The sequence below is a fragment of the Chiloscyllium punctatum genome, chromosome 50 (genome assembly GCF_047496795.1).
Source record: "Chiloscyllium punctatum isolate Juve2018m chromosome 50, sChiPun1.3, whole genome shotgun sequence".
NCBI lineage: Eukaryota > Metazoa > Chordata > Chondrichthyes > Orectolobiformes > Hemiscylliidae > Chiloscyllium > Chiloscyllium punctatum.
Window position 1 is genome coordinate 44932018 of NC_092788.1, and position 21144 is coordinate 44953161.

Genomic DNA, 21144 nt, shown 5'->3' on the forward strand with positions numbered 1-21144 from the left:
ATCCTTCCCCTCAGTGAACTCACCCATCACATTACCCAACATATCAGCGAAAGCAGCACGCACTACGCATGCTCTAGCCAACAAAGGGACCCCGGGTGATTGATGTCAGCACCGGACCAATGAAAGGACGGCGGGCGGAACTGGAGGACCTGGCGGAACTGGAGGTCCTCCAACCAATCAAAGTAAACTAGGGGCAGAACTAGACTAAACACGTGATCACCCTCGCACGCGGAGGAGAGTCGCTGTAATGGATGCTCAAGAAGTTATGGAGCAAAAGGATACGGTAAGGAAATAAATAAATAAACAGAGGGAAACGCGAGAAAAACTGTGTTGCTATGAGCGGAGAGTTTTTACAAACATGTTGTGCACGTCGGAAAACACAAATTTGAACGTCCCAGTCCCGTGTTTGGAGTAAACGAGGAATTGCCTCAGTGCCGCTGCAGGCATGAGTGAGCGCCGCCATCTTTATTCGGGGCAACGATTCACTGGACACGTGCGCGGCCGCCATCTTTGTAGGGGGCAAGGTGCAGCCAGGCGCATGTGCAGCCTTTCTCTGGTACAGAGTCATTGGGCAGGATTGACACAGAGCACATTCAAACTCAGAGTAATGGATGTTTATTTCTGGATTTGTTTTGTCATTCATTTAAATGACTTGCTGTTGTAACTGAGTTTGCAGGTCATTCAAAATTGGAGGTATTGTGCATAGTGAGGAAGTTTACCTCAGGTTACAGTGAGATATTGATCAGATATGGATTAATTTAGATTAATGTGAGGTGCTGCATTTTGGAAAAGCAAGTCAGGGCAGGACTTATACACTAGGGGAAAGTGAAGATTGCAGATGCTGGAGATCAGAGCTGAAAAATGTGTTGCTGGAAAATCACAGCAGGTCAAGCAGCATCAAGGGCTCATGTCCGAAACATCGATTCTCCTGATCTTTGTATGCTGTCTGACCTGCTGTGCTTTTCCAGCAACACGTTTTCAGCCCAGGACTAATACACTGAATGGCAAGGCCCTGGAGACGCTTGCGGAACAAAGAGACCTTGGACTGCAGATTCATAGACCTTGCGAGTCAAGTTGCAGATGGATAGGATGATGAAGAAGGTGTTCAGTATATTTTCCTTTATTGGTAAGAGCATTGAGTATAGGATGTGGGAGGTCATTTTGCTGTACAGGACATTCGTTAGGCCACTTTTGGAATATTGAGTGCAATTCTGGCCTGCCTCCTATCAGAAGGGTGCTGTGAAACTTGAAAGGTTTCAAAAAAGACTTATAAGGATGTTGTTAGGTTTGGAGGATTTGAGCGACAGGATGAGGCATAAAAGGCTGGGGCTGTTTTCCCTGGAGTGCCATAGGCTGAGCAGTGATGTTATGGAGGTTTATACAATCATGACGAGCATGAACAGAGTAAATGAACAAGATGTTGGATTAGGAATTGGCTCTCTGGAAGAAGACAGAGGGTAGTAGTTGATGGCAAAGGTTCATCTTGGAGTGCCGTCACAAGCGGTGTTCCGCAAGGATCTGTTTTGGGACCATTGCTGTTTGTCATTTTTATAAATGACCTGGAGGAAGGGTTAGAAGGTTGGGTTAGCAAGTTTGCGGATGATATGAAAGTCGGAGGAGTTGTAGACAGTGAGGAAGGATATGGCAGGTTACAGCGGGATATAGAGAAGCTGCAGAGCTGGGCAGAAAGGTGGCAAATGGAGTTCAATGTAGCTAAGTGTGAAGTGATTCACTTTGGTAAGAGTAATAAAAAGATGGATTACTGGGCCAATGGTAGACTACTTGGTAGTGTGGAAGAGCAGAGGGATCTTGGTGTCCATGTACACAGATCTCTGAAAGTTGCCACCCAGGTAAATAGTGCAGTGAAGAAGGCATATGGCCTACTGGCTTTTATTGGTAGAGGAATTGAGTTCCGGAGTCCTGAGGTCATGCTGCAGTTGTATAAGACTCTGGTGCGGCTGCATCTGGAATATTGTGTGCAGTTTTGGTCGCCATACTATAGGAAGGATGTGGAGGCACTGGAACGGGTGCAGAGGAAGTTTACCAGGATGTTGCCTGGTATGGTAGGAAGATCCTATGAGGAAAGGCTGATGCACTTGGGGTTGTTTTCATTGGAGAAAAGAAGGTTTGGGGTGATTTGATAGAGGTGTACAAGATGATTAGGGGGTTAGATAGGGTTGACAGTGAGAACCTTTTTCCACGTATGGAGTCAGCTATTACAAGGGGGCATAGCTTTAAATGAAGGGGGGGTAGATATAGGACTGATGTTCGGGGTAGGTTCTTCACTCAGCGAGTCGTAAGTTCATGGAATGCCCTGCCAGTAGCAGTAGTGGACTCTCCCTCTTTATGGGTATCTAAGCGGGCATTGGATAGGTATATGGAGGATAGTGGGTTAGTGTAGGTTAGGTGGGCTTTGATTGGCGCAACATCGAGGGCCGAAGGGCCTGTACTGCGCTGTATTCTTCTATGTTCTATGTTCTATATGTTTTCCCTCGAGCAGTGGTGTCCAAAAGTAGAGGACATTGCTTTAGGGTGAACGGGGCAAAAATTCAAAGGGGCCTAAAGGACAACTCTTTCATGCAGTGGGTGGAATGAGCTGCCAGAGGAAGTGGTGGAGGCTAGTCCAATTAAAACTTGTTGAAGTCATCTAACTAGACACATGATACGATTAGGAAGTGTTTACAGGGATATGGGCCAAGTGCTGGCAAATGGGAATAGATTAGGTTCGGATACCTGGTTGGCATAGATGAGTTCAACCGAAGGGTCTGTGTCGGTGCTATATGTCTCTATGACTGTGGGATCATAATAGCTTATACAGCTGTGCTTCATCTCTGGGATCCCTTATGAGCACTTTGTCAATATCTAGCTTGCTCAGTATCGAACAATGGTGTATTTTTGGTCTGTTTAGTATTTTACGATTACTTTACAGACATTTTTGTAAGTAAATTTTTCTCTGCTGCCCAGCCCCTGACCATGTGCTGCTTATTAATTTTTTTCTGGAAAACATTTGACAGTCAAGAATTCTTTTTTCCAATAAGCAAGTGTATTTTCCATCCATTTCGAACTATCAAATTCTGCACCATTTTCATTCCCTGTAATCCGTTTTGCACTCCCTGAAACATCAACTGTGTTTCTCCTTCTACAGATACCAGTGATTAATGCCAAAGCCCTGTTGCCTGTGGAGAGGGTGATGTTTGACTTTCTTGTACAGCTGCAGTTTGTGTGGTGAAGGTACCCCCACAATGTGATTAGGTAAGAGACATTACAGAGTATTCTTTACAGCAACAGTGATGATTTGAAGGTAACGTCCAAATCAAGAACAGTTTGTAGTTTTATCATCGTGCTTATAATTTCACAAAAATATTATTGGGAACTTTGGACATAAGGCCAGAGAAGGATGATATTAGGTCAGGTGACCAAAAGCATTGCCAAATTAGCAGGTTTTGAGGAATGTCTTAAAAGTGGAAAGCAGACCTGTGAGGTTTTGGCTGCGAATTTCAGAAAATGTTGCTTTGGCAACTGTAAAAGCAGCCATACAGGTGAAGTAATGAATTAACAGATCATTGGGAGTGTCGAACAGAATGGGTTGTCGAGGTCTTCAAGGATGTGTGATGCGGCGAGCTAGGGATGATCACAACCAGGAATTAAATCAAGAGTGAGAATTTTAAATTGAGGGATGTGCGCCGGATGCTGGCAGGTGATACGAGATTGGGTTGGAATATCTGGTCAGCATGGATGGGTTGGATTGAAGGGTCTGTTTCCATGCTGTACATCTCTGTGGCTTTATGTTGTTGATTATGAATAGGAGCCTTTTGATGGATCAACAAGTTTTGGTAGGAGGGAGCACTTGGGCAGCAGAGATTTAGTTTTTCTGAAGATTACAGGGAGATTTACTGTGGGAAGCTGGCCAGGAGTGTGTTTGGATACTGAAGTCTGGAGATAACACAAGGTGGATGAGAGTATATGAGCTGAGACAAGGGTAGAATCGGCTAGAAATAGTGATCTTGTAGTGGGACTGGGCTGTCACCCTCACCTCACCTCTGGGATTCAGCTGGTTGTCAGGTTGTGAATCAGGGCGGTAACACAATCGGGAGCTGAGTGGCCCTGGTGGAGCCTAAAATGAGTGTCACTCAGCTTACTGTTGCTGAGCAGCTGCTGCTTGGTAGTCCTGTTGATGACATCTTCCATCACTTTACTGCTGATCGAGTGTGGACTGATAGATGGAAATTGGCTGGGTTGGATTGTCCTGTGTTTTTGTGTTGAACATCCCTGGGCTATGTTCCACATTATCGGTAGATGCCAGTGCTGGAGCGGTACTTGGCTTGGTGGGTGGCAAGTTCTGGAGCTCAAACCATCAGTATTATTGCCAGAATATTAGCAGGGCCCGTAGCCTTTGCACTACTTAACCATTTCTTGATGTTATTCAAACTGAATCAAACTGGCTTAAAACTCACATCTGTGATGTTAGAAACCACTGGAGAAGGCTGAGATGGATCATCCCACTTTGCACTTCTGGCTGAAGATTGCAGCAAATGCTGTCATCTTATCTGGTGCATAGGTGTGTGAGGCCCCTCCATCAGTAAGGGTGGGGATATCTGTGATGCTTCCTCCAGTGAGTTGTTTAATTGTCCATCACCGTTCACAACTGGGTGTGGCAGAACTGCAGAGCTCCGATCTGTTCCATTGGTTGTAGGATCATTTAGCTCTGTTGCTTGCTGCTGATGCTGTTTGACATGAAATAGCTTCAGGAAATGGTTTAAGTAGAATCCAAAGAGATTAAGCAAATATATCACAGACAAAAGATGAACTGGACCAGAGAATAGGACCCCTTAAAGATTAACGAGGCTGTCGATGGAACCACAGGGGGTGGGAAAGATATGCGAATATTTCACGTCCTTTTTACTGGAGAAAGATATGGAAGCTCGAGAGGTTGGAGAAATAAACAGAGAGAACTTGAAAAGTATCCATGTTACAGAGGAGGGGTTACTGGATGTCTTGAATCGCATCAAGGTAGATCAAGCCCTGGGACCTGATCAGATGTATCCCAGAACTTTCTGGAAATCTAGGGAAGTGATTGTTGGGCCTCTTCTGAGGTATTTGTATCATTGATAGCGACAGGTGAGGTGCCATTATTTTTAAAAGGTGGTAAGGAGAGGCCGTGGAACAAGAGAATAGTGAGCCTGAAGTCAGTGGCAGACAAGTTGTTGGAAGGGATTCTGAGGGACAGGATATCCATCTATTTGGAAAAGTAAGGAATAATCATTGACTATTGTCAATGTGGCTTGGTACGTGCACAATCGTGTCTCACTAACTTGACTGAATGTTTTGAAGTGACAAAGAAAATTGATTAAACCAGGTTGTGAACTTTGTTTATATGGACATTCAACAAGGGTCCACAAAGCAGACTGGTTAGCAGGGTTACATAACATGGAATGAAGGGAGAACAAGCCATCTGGGTACAAAACTGGCTTGATGGTAAGCGACAGAGGGTGATGATGGAGGTTTGTTTTGTGGACTGGAGGACTGTGAGCAGCAGTGTGCTACAAGGATCGATTATTGGGTCCTTAAATAAATGACTTGGATGTGAATATATGAGGTATTATTAGTAGCTTTACACAAGACATCAAAACTTGGAGGTGTTATGGACAGCGAAGAGGGTTAGTTCAGAATACAACAGGATATTGATCAGAATGGCAGTGGAGCAAGGAATGACAGATAGAGTTCAATTTAGATAAATGTTAGCTGTTGGATTTTGGAAAGGCAAATCAGGGCAGAACTTATACACTTACTCGTAAGGTCCTGGGGAGTGTTGCTGAACAAAGAGACCATGAAGTGCATGTTCATAGTTCCTTGAAAGTAGAGTCACAGGTAGGTAAGGGAGTGAATGCAGCGTTTGTTATGCTCTCCGTCATGTTGTGGCTGTACAGGACATTGATTAAGGCTCTTCTAGAATTCTGTTTTCAGTTCCAATCTCCCTGTTCCAGGAATGATGTTGTGAAACTTGAAACATTTTAGAAAATGTTTGCAAGGACTTTGCCAGAGTTGGACAGTTTGAGGGCAGTGCATGTTTGGAGTGAGCTGCCAAGGGAAGGGGTGGAGGCTAGTGCAATTACAACATTTAAAAGACATTGATTAAGCCACTTCTCGAATTCTGTTTTCAGTTTGATTTTCCCTGTTCTGGGAAGGATGTTGTGAAACGTGAAAAGGTTCGGGCAAGAGTTACAAAAATGTTGCCAGGATTGAAGGATTTGGGCTACAGGGAGAGGCTGAATAGGCTGGGGTTAATTTCCCTGGAGAGTCAAAGATTGAGAGGTGACTTCATGGAGATTTATAAAATCACGAGGGGCATTGATAAGGTGAGCAGCCGGGGTTCTTTTTCTTGAGGTTAGATGGGTCCGAAACTAGAGCACATGGTTGAGAGGGCAAAGATTTAAAACGAATCTAAGGGGCAATGTTTTCAATCTGAGTGTGGTGTATGTATGGAATGAGCTGCCAGATGAAGTAGTGGAGGCTGATAAAATCACAACATTTAAAAGGCATCCGATTGGGTAGGTGCACAGTAAGGATTTTGATGGATACAGACCAAGAGCTGGCAAATGGGACTCCAGTAGTTTAGGATTCCTCGCTGGCATGGATGAATTGGACTGAAGTTCTGTTTCTGTGCTGGACATGTCTATGACGTTAATAAACTAAGATCCGTTCCTCTTTTGTGGAGAGCAAGCTGAAGCACAGATAGGTGTCCTTGGAGCTGAAATGGTGAAGCAGTGATTTTGACCTGGTGCAGATTTGGTTCCAAGGTCTTGAATTTGCAGAGAGAGAGACGAATTATTAACACTGTCACAACGTTTAGTAACTACTTTCAAGTAATTGGCAAATAATATAAAGTGAAAATGTGAACATTATTGTACTCAGTAAGTTCTGAGCCTCTGGAATAGTCTGAACGTCACAGATTTAGCAGGTATTCTGAAACAGACTTGGAATTTTAATTTTTAAGGTAAGATTTGGGGAGCTGTGGGCAAATAGGAGGGGAATTGGGACAGATTTACAGCATCTCCAGAGGGAGAGAGTACAGCCCCAGTGGGCTGAATAGCCCCCAGGCCCTGTGCTCTGTGATACTGCCCCATTCACTGTGAATGATGAAGCTCATCCCAGGGCAGAGAGAGGGATTAGCCCTCCACTCTCATCACAATGGGGCCCGGCTGATTGACGGCAGCTCCAGACCAATGGGAGGAGAGTCTGTGTGGTCCTGCAGCCAATGGGAGTGAATGAGGGGTGTGGCCAGCAAGACAACACCTGTCCATGAGCTGTGCAGGTGCAATGTCACTGTTTGGGGTTGGGAGAGACAGCAGAGACTGGGACAGAGGCTGTTGGACCTGAATTACAAACTCCCGGTAAATTAGAACCAAAAGAACTGTGAAAGATGTAAATCAAAAACAACAACCAGAAGGTTCTGGAAAAGCTTAGCAGGTCTGGCAGCATCTGTGAAGAGAAATCAATTAAAGTTTCAGATCCAGTGTCCCTTCCTCAGAACTGATACTGAGAGAAAAAATGTTGGTTTATATGCAGAAGGTAGGGTTTAGGGGAGGATGTAAGGAGTAAAGGATAGGTGGGGATAGAGCGAGAAGAAGGGTTGGATAAAGGGGTGGATAACGATCTGGCTGGGGGAGGGCGACTCGCTGTTAGTGGAGACTGTTAGTGGCTAAACATAGGTAGTGTGTAATGACAGGCTGTGAGAACGAGGCCTGGTGTGTGGGGTAGGGGGGCTAGGACATGGGGTTGTTAAACTATGGTGAGCCACTACCTGTCTCCGTTGTAAGCTGTTCCCCACAGACATCAGAGCTGCAAATGGGCGGCACGGGGGCACAGTGGTTAACACTGCTGCCTCACAGTGCCAGACACCCGCGTTCTATTCCCACCTCAGGCAACTGTCTTTGTGGAGTTTGCACATTCTCCCAGTGTCTGCGTGGGTTTCCTCTGGCTGCTCCGCTTTCCTCCCACAGTCCAAAAATGTACAGGTTAGGTGAATTGGCCACGCTAAATTGCCCGTAGTGTTAGATGTAGGGGAATGGCTCTGGGTGGGTTGCTCTTTAGATGGTTTGTCTGATCTAAAAACCTCTTCAATATCCTTCCCAACCCCCTCAGTACTCCTCAAAGATGTATCTTAAAGTTGTTCTCTTTAATCAATTTTTCCAGCATTCGTGAAGCACTTCAGGAGATTTGTCAGTGTGAAAGGCTCCATACAATGCAGTTCGTTGTTGTTAATGTCTGACATTAGGAGAAACAGGAATGAACACTCTCTCTTCGACCTGATGAACAGCAGCAAAAGCAGGAAGCACTGAGCATGCTCCAGCCACAAAGGGCCTCTGGTGATTGATCTCAGTGCAGGACCAATAAGAGGATGGGGACAGGGCTGGAAGACAAGGTAGTGCCGGTTGGTCTGAGTGAATGAGGGGTGCGGCTACACTCAACCACGTGATAAGCTTCTGGATTAGTGGTGCTGAAAGAGCACAGCAGTTCAGGCAGCATCCAAGGAGCAGCGAAATCGACGTTTCGAGCAAAAGCCCTTCATCAGGAATAAAGTGATACCACGTGATAAGCTTCATTGCAGCACTGTGATGTTGTGACCAAGCCATTGGAAATGTGTGAAGGTGCAGGGCATGGTGAAGGAAAGACATATTGACCAGGAAGAGAAGGAAATTTTAATGGAACGGGCTGAGACGTTTTACAGAACTTAGTGCACATGGGAAAACACAAATTTGAAAATCCCAGGCCCGTGTTTGTGGCAAACGGGAAAATGCTTCATATGGTGAAAGGTGTGAGTGATCGCCGCCATCTTTATTGGGGGCAGTGATCCACGGGACACGTGTGTGTGACTGCCAACTTTAAGAGGGGCAAGCTGTAGGGGGACGCATGCGCAGCCTTCCTTGGCAGGGAGTGATAGGGCAGGATTTACACAGTGTCAGAGTCAGGATGTTTTCAATGTCAAAGAGTGTGATGCTAGAAAAGCACAGCAGGTCAGGCAGCAGCCGATTGGTGGGAAGGAAGATGGAAACGTAGGACAGGTCAAAAGGGCAGTGCCGAGTTGGTAGGCTGGATCTGGGATAAGGTGGGTGGAGTGGAAATGAGGAAACTGGTGAATTCCACATTGATCCCATGTGATTGGAGGATCTGAACACAGATGATGAGGCGTTCTTCGTCCAGCCATCAGATGCCTGGGATTTGGCGGTGGAGATGGCCCAGGACCTGCATATCTTTGGTGGAGCGGGAAGGGGAGTTAAAGTCTTTGGGCACAGGCTGTTTGACTTGTTTAGTGTTTTCCTGTTACTTTCACAGACCTTTTGTCAGTTAATTTTCCTCTGCTGCCCAACCCCTGACAATGTGCTCCTCTCTAAACGGACTAAATTTTTCACAGTATCTTTGACAGTGAATAATTATTTTTTTTTCAACAAAAGAGTGCATTTTCCTTCCATTTCTGACCATCATGTTCTGCAACATTCTCATTTCCTGTAATGCATTTAGCACTCCCTGAAATATCAACAATGCTTCTCTCTCCACAGACACCAGTGATTAATGCCAAAGCCCCATTGCCTGTGGAGAGGGTGATGTTTGACTTCCTTGTACAGCTGCAGTTCGTGTGGTGAAGGTGCTCCCACAATGTTCTTGGGTAAGAGATGTTATAGGTTATTCATTCAGCGACAGTGAAGAGTTGACAATGTGTGTGCAAACCAACAGCAGTTTGTATTTTTATCACTTTTATAATTTCACAGAAATTGAGAATTTCTGACATAAGGCCACAGACGGGGATATTAGGTCAGGTGATCAAAAGTATTGCCAAATAGGCAGGTTTTCAGGAATACCTTAAAGAATGAAAGCAGGTCTGAGAGGGTCAGGAAGCGAATTCCAGACCGTGTTGCCTTGACAACTGTCGAAACAGCCAGACCGGTGAAGCAATGAATAAATGCATCTTTGGGAATCTGAAAGAAAATGAGTTGTCGAGGTCTCACAGGTTGTGTGGTGCAGGGAGACAGAGATGTTCACAGCCAGGAATTACATCAAGTGAGAGAATTTTAAATTGTTGCTTGTAAATAGGAGCCTTTTGATGGATCAACAAGTTTTGGTACAAGTGAGCACTTGGGCAGTAGGGATTTAAATACTCTTGAGATTGCATGGAAGTTGAATGTGGGAGGCTGGCCAGGAGTGTGTTTGGATAATGAAGTCTGGAGATAACACAAGGCTGGACGAGTATTTCAGCAAATGAGCTGAGACTAAGGAAGAGTTGGGTGATGTCACTGATGTAGAAATACCAGTTTTGAGTCGGGCCCCTCCTCATCACTCCCCCTCACCAATTCACAAATATTGTTCGTTGTTCTGTCTGTCTTTTCTGGTTATGACCTTCTCTCCAATTCTGCTAAGAACTAATGTTTGACGTCAAGGTCCTGCTCCATCTCCACTCTCCCTTTCCTTTCTGGATTCCTCATATGTGGTGTCCATCCAGGATCTATCTTTGTGCCCTCCTGTATCTCACCTACATACTGCCAGGAGGTGACATCGTATTGGTTTCCCATGTACACTGACAATGCCCAGCTCTCTCTCCCGATCATCCCTCTCCATTGCTCCACTGTTACTCATTCATCAAACTGCTTACCACTCGATTGGCTGCAATTTCCTCCAATGAAACACTGCAATGGTTAAACCCATTGCTTTCAGTTGCTATTACAAATTCCTTTCCCTTATTGCTGAGCCCCTCCCTCTTACTGGGTAATGCCTGAGGCAGGACTTCACAATATTGCTCTCATATTCTGACCCCAAGGTGACCTTCTGATCAGACATCTACACAATCGCAAACACCAGGAACTCCAATCGCTAAAATGTTCTTTTTCTACACCTCACCCCAGCTCCATTGCTACTGAAACCCCGAACCCATGTCTGTGTTGCATTAAAGTTGACAAATCTAAAACAGAACCCTTGATTCTGCAACTGCCCCAGAGTCTGGTTCCAGGTTCCCTCATGATGGGACACATCCTCTCAGTATTTACCCTTTTATACCCCTTAATAAGCCAATGTGTTTCAATAAGATCCCCTTTCATTCTCCCCCAAATCCAGTGAGTCGAGTCCCAACTTCTTCAGCCTTTTCTTAAAAGGGAGTCCCTGCAAACCAGGGATCATCCCAGTCAATCTTCTCTAAATGCCTCCGATGAAGTGATGTCTTTCCTTATATAAAGGGTCCAAAACGTCTCTCATTACTCCATATGTAGTCTCACTTTATAAAGTTGCTCTCAGGTATATACTCCAAACTCTTATACTGCAAATCCCTTCAAACAAGGAACAACGTTTCATCTCCCTTCCTGATGACCTGTTGTAACTGTGTGCTGGCTTTCTGTGTTTCCTGCACAATTACCTCCTGGTCTCTTTTGTGTTGCTGGTTTCTACATTTCTACCATTAAAATAGTCCTCTGTTCTTTTATTAACTCCTCCAAAATGAACAACTTCACATTATCCCAGGTTATGCTCCATTTGCCAACTTGGTGTCCACTTCTCCAAAGAATCCCTCTCTGTAAACAGTTTATAATCCTTTTGGAAGTATACTGGTCTGCATTTTCTCGGAGATTCCCCCCTCATTCTTCTCAACCTTTCCAGGGAGCACCGGGCAGTGTGAAGCATGCTGAGTTGCTGTCTTTTCAGAGAGACTCTTTGGAATGACTGGGAGGATCTTGCTGCCCATTGGTCAGAACTTGCCCATCGAGCTGCATGAGCCTTTCACCCCCCATGTCTTATTGATGAGGCACAGCGGCAACACGGAAGGAAAGAAAAGGAAGAAAATCCTGCTCTCCGCATCTCACTGACTCTTGGAACATTCTCTCCCATGTGTCAAAGATCTGCCCTGTTCAGTCACATGAAGTCCCAAGGTGGAAACTCATAGAAACCCACACAGATTTCCCCCTGAGCTGACTACTGGTCTCCACAAGGGGTGATGTGTACAGTCATCCTGGACCAGGAGGAGGGGATGGTGTGAGTTTCTAACCTGACCTGACAGTGACAGATTTTATAAACTTGTATTACAGGATACTACAGGTGGATATTCAGATAGGAATCTCAGTAATTGTAACGCCAAACTCTGATTGAATTACTCCATTCATCAGGACCTGGATATTTGCACTGTGTGTGAGTATTTTGTTCCAACTCAATTCCATTTTCTGCATAAACATTCTCCTTTGAATCAAACCGTCCTGTCAATCGATCTCCCCGAAATCTTCAATATGTGTCCAGTAATCCATTTATGATGAATTGATGAGTGTAAGGTTTAACATCCTGATGTATATGTTTTGTAAGCACTTGTCTCTCAGCTCCCCTCAATTTCCTTTGCTACAAGGAGAACAATCTCAGTTTGCCCAAACCCCTGATTCCCCAATGTCTGTTTGCTCTCTATAAGGCACACATCAGGATTGTGTTGGAACATTCTCCACTTGCCTGCATCAGTGCAGCCCTCAACAGTATTAAAGAAAGTTTTCTTTTTCACAGACCCAATGTACCACTAGAGCGTTTTTCTGTTTTGTAGACCGCTGAGATGTTTATTATAGGAATATGACAGGCTCCATTGGACATCAGGTCAGAAAAGTTGATACTAGAATAGATGGCACGTGATTGGTCAATGTTTTGGGGAGAAACGTGAGATGCAGAGTTTTAAGAGGAATTTCAGAAGCTCAGCGCAGGAATTGGAAAGGGCCATCATCAAGTGAGAAATAAACATTGGGCATTCTGAAAGCTGGAAATAAAGAAAGGCACATATAGCAGAGCTTTGAGAGACTGGAGGGGATTAGACATGGGGAGGATAATGAAGCTGGAGGAGATGCAAGTTGGAAAGGATTGTGAGGATGGGGGATGTTACAGAGATAGAGATATTTGTGATAGAGATTTTTGGATTTTGAGGCTGGAAAGGAATTATAGAGATAAGGAGGAGTTGTAAGGCTAGATGAAGTGGCACTGGTAGAGAGAGTTCCAAACATAGAGGAATTTACAGAGGTAACAAGTCATAAAGTTACACAGCATCGACACAGACCCTGTGGTCTAACCAGTCCGTGTCGACCATAAATTCGAACTGAACTAATCGCACCTGCCTCCACTTGGTCCAAGTCCATCCGAGCATTCTCTATTGATATACAGGTCCAAATGATTTTTTTTCCTAATAGAATCCCATTCCCCTACCCTCTTGCTCTACATTTACCCCTGACTAATTCACTGAATCCAATCATTCATGAACATGGCTAGTTCACCTACCCTGTACATCTGTGGATTATGGGAGGAAACGGCAGCACCTGGAGGAACCCACGCTGTCATGGGGAAGAATATGCAAACTCCACATGGACAGTCACCCAATACAGGAATTGAGCCTGTGTCCCTGGCGCTGAGAGGTAACAGCACGAACCATTGAGCCACAGTGCCACCTTGAAATTGTAATTGCATTCACATCTATCACATCCTCTGCAAGTTTGTTCCACATGTGAACCACTCTCTGTGCAAAAACAAAATATAAAATCCGGAACTTCTTTTTAAACCCTTCCTTTTCTCACGTTAAAAAGTATGTCCCCTATCTTGAATCGCGCCCCCTCCTGGAAAGGGCACCTGCTGTTCACATTACCGAAACTCTTCAGGATTTTATAAACCTCTAATCAGGTCACCCCTCAGCCTCCTGTGTGCTCCAGTGAAAAAGGACCCAGCCTATCAGGACTCTGTTTATAATTCAATCCCTCCGTTCCCATCACCATCCTGGTAAATCTCTTCTGAACCTGCTCCAATTTAATAATATCCTTCCTATAACAGCACAACCAGAACTGGGCACAGTATTCCAGAAGAGGCCTCACCAACATCCTGTACAACCTCAACATAACGTCCCAACTCCTATATTCAAAGATCTGAGCAATGAAGGCAAATGTGCTAAAGCCCTTCTGAACCACCCTGTCTGCATGTGACACATACTTCAAAGACATGAACCCCTCGGTCTCTTTGTTCCATATCACTATCCGAGGCCCAACTTTTAATCAGTGTAAGTCCTGCCTTCGTTTGTTTTACCAAGATGTAATATTTTGCATTTATTCCAATCCAACAAATCACAAACATCCTTCGAGTATAAAGGCAAGACGAGTATACTCAAGAGTAAAATCAGTAAGGCTAAAAGGGGACAGGACACCTCTTTGGCGAATAGGGAAAGGGTTTTTAGAAATACATTAAGAGCAAATGGGTCAATAGAGAGAGAATAGGCCACCTCAAAGATCAGCAAGGCAGCCTATGTGTGAAGACGCAGGAGATGGGGTTGTTGGGGGGATACTAAACGAGTGGCATCAGTGTTTATTGTGGAGAAGGAGAGATTTGTGGGGGTTGTCAAGATTAGAGATCGTGAGGGTGATGAGACAGGAGGAGATTGGAGGATGTTATAGAGATTGACATGTTTGTGATACCAGAGATAGTGATGGTTCTGAGGCTAGAGAGGACTTCTAGAGATAAGGAAGAGTTAAGTCTGGATGAGGTGACAGAGATCTGGGGAGTTGTGAGGATGGAGGAATTCACAGAGATAGCGAGAATTAGTCATAAAGTGATACAGCATAGTAACAGACCCTGTGGTTAAACCAGTCCGTGTCGACCATAATTCCCAACTAATCTAATCGCACCTGCCTCCGCTTGGTCCACATTCATCCAAACATTTCCTATTTATGTACTTGTCTAAATGTCTTTTAAACATTGTAATTGTATTCACAGCTGCCTCTTTTTCTGGGAGTTCACTTCACACATGTAAAAGTAAAAACAAATCCCCAATTAGTTTTTCAAACCTTTCTCATCTATTTTCAAATTGTATGCACCCAGGTCTTGAATTCCACCCCCCCCCCCCACCACCTCTTACGCTTGAGTGAAAAAGCATCCCAGCCTATCCAGCTTCTCCTTGTGACACAATCCCTCCATTCACAGCAACATCCCGGTTAGTCTCTTCCGAATCCGCTCCGATTTAATAATATCCTTCCTATAACAGCACAACCAGAACTGGACGCAGTATTCCAGAAGAGGCCTCCCCAACATCCTGTACAGCCTCAACCTAAATTCCCAACTCCGGTACTCAGAGGTCTGAGCAATGAAGGTAAGTGTGCTAACCACCTTCTTAACCACCCTGTCTACATGTGACACAGACTAAGAAAACCTGAACCCCTCGGTCTCTTTGTTCCATATCACTACTCAAAGCCTTACTTTTAATTAGTGTAAGTCCTGCCCTTGTTTGTTTTATCAAGATGCAATATTTTGCATCAGTATTTACTGTGGAGAAGGACACGGGAGATGTAAAATGTGGGGAAATAAATGGTTACATCTTGAAAAATGTCCATACTGCAGAGTTCTGGATGTCTGGAAATGCATAAAGGTGGATCTATCCCCAGGCTTTGATCAGGTGTATCCAAAAAATTCTGTAGGAAGCGATGGAAGTGATTTCTGGGCCTCTTGCTGAGATTTTTGTATTATTGATAGTCACAGCTGAGGTGTCAGAAGACTGCGGGTTGGTTAATATGGTGCTACTATTTAACGAAGGTGGTTTGGACAAGCCAGGGAACTACAGACGCTGTGCTAGACTAGGTGTTGGAGGGAGCCCTGAGCGATAGGATTTGCGTGTATTTGGAAAAGCACGGACTGATTAGGGATAGTCAGCATAACTTTCTGCATGGGAAATCATGTGTCACATACTTGATCTGGTTTTTAAGAAGTAACAAAGAGGATTGATGAGAGAAGAGTAGTAGATGTGATCTATATGGACTTCAGTAAGGCATTCGACAAGGTTCCCCATGGGAGACTGGTTAGCAAGGTTAGATCTCATGGAAGTAGCCATTTGGATATAGATCTGGCTCAAAGGCAGAAGACATAGGGTGGTGGTGATGGATGATTATTTTTCAGATTGGAGGCCTGTGACTAGTGGAGTGCCACAAGGATTGGTGCTGGGTCCACTACCTCTCATCATTTATATAAATGATTTGGATGTGAACACGGGAGGTATAGTTAGTAAGTTTGTAGATGGCATCAAAATTGGAGGTGTAGTAGACAGTGAAGAAGGTTACCTCAGATTTCAATGGGATTTTGATCAGATGGGCAAATGGGCTGAGGAGTGGCAGATGGAGTTCAATTCAGATAAGTGCGAGGTGCTCTATTTTGGAAAAGCAAAGCTTAGCAGGACTGATACACATCATGGTCAGGTCCTGGGGAGTGTTGCTGAACAAAGAGACCTTGTTGTGCAGGTTCATAGCTCCTTGAAAGTAGAGGCGCAGGTAGATAGGATCGTGAAGGTGTTTGGTATGATTTCTTTTATTGGCCAGAGTATTGAGTAAGAGAGTTGGGAGGTCATGTTGCGGCTGTTCAGGACATTGGTTTGGCCACTCTTGCAATATTCTGCGCAATTCTGTTCTCCACCTGTCAGAAGGATGTTGTGTAACTAGAAAGGTTCACAAAAGATTTATAAGGATATTGCCAGGGTTGGAGGGTTTGAGATATAGGGAGAGGTTGTACAGGCTGGGGCTGTTTTCCCTGGAGTGTCAGAGGCTGAGGCGTGATCTCCGAGATTTATAAAATCATGAGCATGGATCGGATAGATAGACAAGGTATTTTCACTGGAGTGGGGGAGTCCAGAACGAGGGGGCATAGATTTAGCGCGAGAGGGGAAAGATATAAAAGGGACCTAAGGGCCAACTTTTTCATGCGACAGTGGTGCGTTTATGGAATGAGCTGCCAGAGGGAGTTGTGAAGGCTGGTACAATTGCATCATTTATTAGGCTTCTGAATGGGTATATGAATAGGAAGGGTTTAGAGGGATATCGACCAAGTGCTGGCAAATAGGACGAGATTAGGTTCGGATATCTGGTCGGTATGGACGAGTTTGATTGAAGGGTCTGTTTCCGTGCTGTATGTCTGTGACTCGCAGCCGGGGATCAGCTCAGTGGGTTTCAGTCTCTTAAAAGGTAAATCTTACTCTGTTGCGGATTGTAAAAAGTAAAACATTCAGTAGGGTGAGTGTTTACTAGTTTAAATGCCTCTGTTATGATCTTTTGGTTGAATGTTTTAAATATAAAATACAGGTACCAATGTATTCGAGAGTAGTCTTTTGTAAAGCTGTAAGACTCTGCCTTTTTCTGGATCTACAGATTAAGGTGCAGAGATGGCCATTCGTACAGTGATGTGCACTTCCTGGAGGAGAGTAGGGGGAGTTTGAATGATCCTGATGATAGCCTGCAGGAAGTGATGCAAGTCCTCTTGGATCACATGGATCAGATGGAGCAGTACTTAATGGTAATGAAGAATTTACAAGAGTCAGGATGTGTGATAGGTGGCAGTTTCAGGCCGGAAAACTGCCGATACAGTCAGGTAGATGGGTTACCTCTCGGAAAGGTAGGAGAGGGAGGTAGGTAGAGCAGGAGTCTCCTGTGGAGAAAGTGAGGACTGCAGATGCTGGAGAACAGAGCTGAAAAATGTTTTGCTGGAAAAGCGCAGCAGGTCAGGCAGCATCCAAGGAGCAGGAGAATCGACGTTTCGAGCATAAGAAGGGCTTGTGCCAGAAACGTCAATTCTCCTGCTCCTTTAATGCAGCCTGACCTGCTGCGCTTTTCCAACAACACATTTTTTCAGCCATGAGTCTCCTGTGGCTATCCCCATCTCAAACATGTTTACTGTTTTGGATAATGTAGGTTGTCATAGACTTCCAGGGAATGTTGCACTGACAGCCAAGTTACTGTTACTGAGATTGGCTCCACTATAATGAGAGGTCTATCAGATTCCAAACGCTCAAGGATGATAAGGGACTTTCTAGTCGGGCACAGACTGCTGTTTCTGCAGCTAACAGTGAGACATCAGAATGGGGTGATACCTCCCTGGTGCCAGGGTCAAGGATGTTTCGGACAGGTAGCAGAATATTCTCAAAGGAAAGAATGACCAGTGGGAGGTCATTGTACATTGGTACCAATGAAAAAGGAAGGGGAAAAGATAAATGGCCTGATGAGAGAATATAGCAAATTAGCCTGGAGTATAATAAACCAGGTCCTCGGTCATAATATGTGGATTACTCCAGGTGCTCCATGCTCGTGAGAGTAGGAATAGCAGGATGGAGGAGATGAATGATTGGCTAAGGAGCTGGTATAGGGCAGAAGGATTCACATGTTTTGATCATTGTAATCTCCTCTTGAGTAGAGTTGATGTGCATAAGAAGGATCGATTGTACCTGAATTGGAAGGTGTCTGATATCCAAGCAGGGAGATTTGCTCGTGCTACTCAGGAGTCATTAAACCAGTGAGGGAGTGTGGGTAAACTCAAAGAGATAGTGAGAAAAGAGGTAAGTCTGAGGCTGGTACAGTTCAGAAGTCAGGCGGTCAAGGCAGGCAAGGGCAAGGCACAGAACCAGGTAGAACTGACAAGTTACACTGCATTTACTTCAATGCAAGAGGCCTGACAGGGAAGGCAGATGGGCTCAGGGTATGGTTTTGAATGTGGCACTGCAATATCATGAGTATTACAGAAACGTTGCTCAGAGATGGGTAGGACTGGCAGCGTAATGTTCCAGGGTATCGATGCAAGAGGAAGGATAGGAAGGGGGACATGAGAGGGGGCGGAGTGGCCTTTTTGATTTGGGGTAGCATTACAGTTGTGCTGAGGGAGTATATTCTGAGATTACGTCCAGCGAAGTTACTTAGGTTGACCTGGGAAATAAGAAAGGGATGATCACCTTGTTGATATTACCTGCGTGGGTTTCATCTGTTTGCTGTGGTTTCCTCCCACTATCTAAAGATATGCAGGTTGGGTGGATATTCCAGGCTGAATTGCCCATATTGTTCAGGGATGGGCAGGCTAGGTGGATTAGCCGTGGGAAATGCAGCGTTACAGGTTTAAGGTAGGAGGCTTTGAGGGTCAGTGTGGATGTGATGAGCCGAATGGCCTGCTTCCACACTCTCAGGATTCTCTGATAATTCGACTAGTTTTAAAATAGTTACAGAAAATAATAAACCAGATCTAAACGGTGTTCTAAATTGGACAAAGGTGAATTTTGACGGTACAAGGCGAGAACTTTCAATATTTCTTTGCTATTCCCAGGTAAAGGGACAGCTGGAAAGTGGGAACATAAGAACAGAAGGAAGAGGAACAGGAGTAGGCTACATGGCCCCTCAAGCCTGCCCTGCCATTCAATAAGATCAGGGCTGATCTTTTCATGGCCTCAGCTCCACTTTCCTGTTCTCTCACCATAACCCTTAATTCCTTTCCTGTTCACAAATCTACCTTTTGACCTAACGATAGTCAAGTCGATAACGTCAACTGCTGCACTCAGCAGCAAATTCCACAGATTCACAGATTTATCTGAAGAAGTCCATCCTGAACTCAGTCCTAAATCTGATATCCCCTTATTTTGACTCTCTGCTCCCTCGTTTGCTCCGTCCCCAGTGGAAATCACCTCCCTGCTTCTAGTTTATCTACTCCCTTCATAATTGCAATTTTTTTCCTATCCAACCCCCATACTTCGAAATTCCAATGAGTATAGAACTAGTTTTCTCAATCTCTCCGCATACGTCAACCCTCTGAAATCCTGACTCAAACTAGTGATCCTCCACTGCACCCTCTCCAGTGCCAGTACATCCTTCCTGAAGTAAGGAGACCAAACCTGTACACAGTACTCCAGGTGTGGCCTCTCCACCACCCTGTACAGCTGCAGCATAACCATCCCTCTAGCAATGAAGGACAATATTCCCTTCACTGTCTTATTTACCTGCTGCACCAGCAAACCACCTTCCTCTGATTCATGTACAAGGACACCCAGCTCCCTCTGTACAGCAGCCTGCTGCAAGTTTTCACCATTTCATCAGTTAGCTGTTAGTCCGACCAAAATGGATGACCTCACATTTCCCAACATTGTCCTCCATCTGTTGGACCCTTACCCACTCACTTAACCTATGCGTATCCCTCTGCAGACTTACATTGGCCTCGGCGCACATTGCTCTACCACTCAGCTTAGTGTTATCTACCTTTCATGAATTAATGCTGTGTCTGAGCTGAGACCATTTCTATCCAGCTAGCTCACTATTTCTTCCTTGAGCGATCGAGCATTTCCCCCACTACAGAAGTTATGCTAACAGGTCCATTTTAAAATATTGGCATCACATTTGCAGCTATCTAATCTGTCAGAACCGTCCCAGAGTCCAGCACATTTTAGTGAATTATCACGAGTGCGTTTGCTATTTAGCCTCTGCCATCTGTTATAGTCCCCTGGGATGCACTCCATCACAGCCAGACGACCCATCTACCTTTAGGCTGTTATCTTTCCCAACACCACCTCTTTACTGAGAATGATTGCTTCTCTGTCCTCATCTGCAATTGCATCCAAAGGCCTGCAACAACGAGAGTACACAGACAGTATGTTCCTGTTAAGGCCAAGGCTGGGAGGTGTAAGGAATGCTGCCTGTCGAGAGAAATTGAGGGCCTGGTCAAGAAAATGAAGGAGGGATATGGCAGGTACAGACAGCTGGGTTTGCGTGAATCCCTCCAGGAGTAAAAGGGCAGTAGGAGTATAGTCGGGGGAAACCATGAGGGCTAAAAGGGGACATGAGATAGCTTTGGGAAATAGGTTTACGCGAGAACCCAAAGAGATTCTACAAATACACCTCGGACAAAAGAGTAACCAGGCAGAGATTAGGGACCCTCAAAGATCAGCAAGGCTGTCTGTGGAACCATCGGGGGTGGGAGGATTTCATGTCAGCTTTTACTTAAAGAGGATGTGGGAGTGAGACAGTTTGGAAAAATAAATAGGGATAACTTGACAAGTGTCCATATTACAGAGAATGAGGTACTGGATATCTTAGAATACATAAAGCTGAATAAATCCCTGGGACCTGATCAGGTGTGTCCCAGAACTTTGTGGGAATTTAGGGAAGTGATTGCCGGGCCCCTTGCTGAGGTATTTGTATCACCAATAGCCACAGGTGAGGTGCTGTAAGACGGGCGCCATTATTTGAGAAAGGTGGTGAGGAAAGTCCAGGGAACAATAGACCGGTGAGCCTGAAGACAGGCAAGTTGTTGGAAGGGCTTCTCAGGGACAGGATTTGGATGTAATTGGAAAGGCAAGAAATAATTAGGGATAGTCAGCATGGC

The 21144-nt window shown here is 44.9% G+C and overlaps 1 long non-coding RNA gene across 1 annotated transcript; it reads left to right on the forward strand.

The window, feature by feature from the left end:
• Nucleotides 1-219: 219 nt before the first annotated feature.
• Nucleotides 220-19204, forward strand: LOC140470016 (uncharacterized). The gene is made up of 6 exons (XR_011956308.1): nucleotides 220-283; nucleotides 3146-3252; nucleotides 9558-9664; nucleotides 12063-12162; nucleotides 15020-15124; nucleotides 19099-19204. It is a non-coding gene; the product is annotated as an uncharacterized lncRNA (long non-coding RNA).
• The last annotated feature ends 1940 nt before the right edge of the window (nucleotides 19205-21144 follow it).